Source organism: Pogona vitticeps, chromosome 4 (assembly GCF_051106095.1).
Source record: "Pogona vitticeps strain Pit_001003342236 chromosome 4, PviZW2.1, whole genome shotgun sequence".
NCBI lineage: Eukaryota > Metazoa > Chordata > Lepidosauria > Squamata > Agamidae > Pogona > Pogona vitticeps.
In genome coordinates, this window is record NC_135786.1 from 154,092,703 (window position 1) to 154,096,523 (window position 3,821).

At 37.7% G+C, this 3,821-nt stretch overlaps 1 long non-coding RNA gene across 1 annotated transcript; it reads left to right on the plus strand.

The window, feature by feature from the left end:
* The first annotated feature begins 1,248 nt into the window (after positions 1 to 1,248).
* LOC144589192 (uncharacterized) lies at positions 1,249 to 3,397 on the plus strand. The gene is made up of 2 exons (XR_013545147.1): positions 1,249 to 1,365; positions 3,126 to 3,397. It is a non-coding gene; the product is annotated as an uncharacterized LOC144589192 (long non-coding RNA).
* Positions 3,398 to 3,821: the final 424 nt, after the last annotated feature.

Genomic DNA, 3,821 nt, shown 5'->3' on the forward strand with positions numbered 1-3,821 from the left:
CAGGAGGTATAGGATGATGGGTTTGGTTTGTTGATAAAATAGTGGAATCAAAAAAATATTATTTATACAAACCATATGTATTGGAAAGATGGAAATGACATCCAAAAATTTTAAATATCAACGGTTGGGAATTTTGCCAGATAAAGAATGGCAGGTTACCATGCAAATAACAATAATAACAGGATTTCAGCAGGTAAATGAGCACCTCAGCCAGGTGGAAGACCTGATGAAAGGGAAACCATCAGAGGTTAAACAACAGTTAAACAAAACTGTACTAACTCCAGAACAGTTTTTATTGAGAGCTATGCCAGGCAACATAGACGAGATTAAGAGTTACCCTGTGAGCTATTCAGCTATAATAGTCAGAAAAGGTGATGTTAACAATCAGATTACTGTCCTGGATTCAATTTTATCTCCCCAAAACTGGAAGAAAATAGAGTCACAGAAACAAGAGAAGGGTTCTGAGAAAGTATGGGAAGTGCTAGAAATGGATATTTTTTTCAGGCATGCTGAATGCATGTCAGAGGGAAATTGAAAGAGGGGATGTATTTAATAATTGGTCTCAATTTCCTGATAGAGTTGGAATAACTTAGATTTAAATTAAAACATGAATATAATCTATATTTAGAGGATAACCAAACAGTATAAAAAAGAATATAAAGTTGTTTTTTGCATTGAAAAATGAATAGATTAGATGCTTGTATACCTGATATGAACAGATTGGATGATTGTATACTTTGTGTTCTCCTGTCCTTAAAACCCTTTCCCCATCCCTTACACTTCCTTTTACCTTTTGTATTCCCTACCTTACTCCTAGTAGTTTAAAAATAAAAATATTTAAATAGCAAAAAAAAAAAAGAGGTGGTGCTTGTGATTATCTATTACACGGTCAAGAAAGAGGACCTACCATGTGGTTTAGTCAAAGCTGAAGTTCATGGTGGAATGGAAGTTAATCATGGCACGATCAACCTACATACCATGTGAGCATGGTGGCAGAGAACAGCTCCTATGTCCAATCAGTTCGCTGATGTAAACGGTTTTCTCTTTAGGTGTAGGAGGTAATGGGATTTGGGAGAGAAGCTCATGGGCTGGATGGCCATCCCTCATGGTTGTCATCTGGCTTGCATATTAAAGATTCCCCATACCTATTCTACAGTGGTAGAAACAATTCTGAATTCCTCTAAACCCTCTTCAGGTGTTACTAAATCACATGTACTCAACATGAGTGAAGAATCCTGCCACCCCTGTTGCTTATTCTGTTGCCCTCTCTTTGCAGAAGATGGCAGTCCGAGGAGGACAGACCCTGCTGTCAGTCAAAGTTCTCCATATAGTTGGGAACTTTGATGACTCCAAATTTCATGAAAGGTAGGAATGTAAAACTTCTCACTCAGTTCTTCATTCTCATCACTTTTAAGGCATCTCATCCTGATGAGACACCGTAATGATGAATTTTCAAGCTCTGCAGGATTCTTGGCTTCCAGATAAGACTGAAGGCGACAAGGGGCATTTTTCTCCTCAAGGTCTTGTAATTTCACAACCTATCTCCATGCAAAACTGTGTCCTTTCATTTTGAGAAACAAAGCATACAGCAATCGCTGAATGATTGGCTGGTCATTTTTTATAAGACAGAAACAACTAGAGATGTGCATTCATATTCAGAAATATTTGGAATTCACTGAAAAATGTCATTCTTCCAACTGCTACGCTAAAGCTGTGCTGTTCCCCTCCTCCCACTGTTAACACAGTTCCCACCCACCACAGGCTATCTGTTGCTCCGGTCTGCCTACCAGTGTTGGCCAGGGTATTTTCATACTCCTGGGTGTGTCCTGTCCTCTTCTTCCCCAGTGCTGCTGGCATTTCCTGCTGGCATTCACACTGTTCGAGGTTCAATCAGGAGGCCCATTACAATCATTTCCTAATACCTGGATCCTGCTGGCTGTTGGTGTGTACTTTTTGTGTTTGGAACAATCACTGGGAATGTGTCAGAGGACACTGGGAATTTTTTTTTCAAAATGCTTTGCCTTTTAAAAAACCCAAAAAGGGAATTAATTACTATATTGTATTCATACTGAGAAGACAGAAGGGCCTGGCGTGCTCTGGTCCATGGGGTCACAAAGAGTCAGACATGACTTAATGACTAAACAACAACAAAACTTCATACTGACTGCAACAGAATTCTGGATATCGGGAAATTTTTTAAATTCCAAAATCCGAATCCAAAAGGCTGTATTTTGGTACTAGTGAACATCCCTATAAACAACCTCTCGGGTGCTTCTAATCTTTGAAGTGCACACAGAAAAGCAGCAGCCATTATTATTTTGTGCAAGTTGCAATATCTGGTGTTAAAGCCTTGTTTGCATTATAGTCTTACTTCTACTAATTTGCTCAATTTGTGTGAAAAATCATTCTTGTCTAAAATACCTTGGCCTGTCCTGGCAATGAGGAGAACAATTTTGCAATGCCTTATCCTTTTACAATAGGGCAAGACAAGTGAGGATTCTTATCCCTAGTGGGCAGCCTCTATGGATAGAGGAGGTTCTCTTCTTCAAATTGTTCCCCTTCACATGTTGAGGGCAATGGAACCAGTGATGGAATGACATGAGACTAGCATGTTTCCTCTCCTCGCATGTTGAACCTGCAGTTTAATGCTGCCTGAACTGCCTTTATTTTCAAAGTGTTTTGGTCTGTGTTTGATCAAGCAAATAAAGCTGTCATGTCATTGATTTGTAAAGGCCTAAATTTAACTGGTAAAACTGAGAATTAAGAGCATGAAAAACTGACTTCATCTTACACTTTAATGCATATTTGAGATAAGGTGTGGTGTTTACTTTTTTGATGTCTCCTTCACATCAGGTACCAATTTATCCTGCAATCAACATATTGAATATGAATATGTGTATCTATCCTAACTTGTACTTCTTCCAAACATTTTTTAAAATCCTCAAAAACCATGTAATGAAGTTTTTGACTGTATGCAAATATATTGCCATTCAATTGATAAATTAATTAAGCAATGACTGAAATAAGGGTGATCGACCAATTGATACACAGCCTTGAAAGACATCATTATTATATTATATTATATTATATTATATTATATTATATTATATTATATTATATTATAGGGCCTGGAATTAATCAGGATCTATTGGACAGCACATCTATATCCGGCAGTTATGATATCTCCAACTTTAATAGTGTCTATAAAGAAGCATAATCAATACTTCTGTGGCATGGTTGTGCTAAACTGACCATAATAAAGGAAGCCAGACAAGCCGTCTCCATTTCAGGTTTCTGTTAGCAGAGGTGGCTCTAGTTCCTCTCCACCTCTACCTCATATTTCACACCTTCATGCAATATTCACTACTAAAAATAAAAGTTCCCTATCAGGACGGAATTAAGAGTGATCACTTCAGTCAAAAATGCAAGCAAAGATGAAAAGACTGTCTTGAACTGCAAAGCCCAGGGGGCTAGCAGCCATTTAGAAAAAAAAAAAACACAACAAAGAACCAGCCAGCAAAATGCAGCTCAACAGTTCACTCAGCTATAACCTCTCTATTTATTTAGACTGTAGCTGCCAGAAGAGTAAAGTTAGGGATAGTGTCGCTTAAGTCACAAGCAAGTGTTAATAGGGGTGTGCTATCCATTGTAGAAATAAATAAATAAATAAAAAGAACAAATTGGTTTCCAAGATTGTTTTAATAAGATGCACCAAGCTAAATCCCTCTACCATCCCCCACAGAAGAAAATAAAAAAGAACAAATTGGTTCCAAAGATTGTTTTAATAAGATGCACCCAGCTAAATCCCTCTACATTTCCAA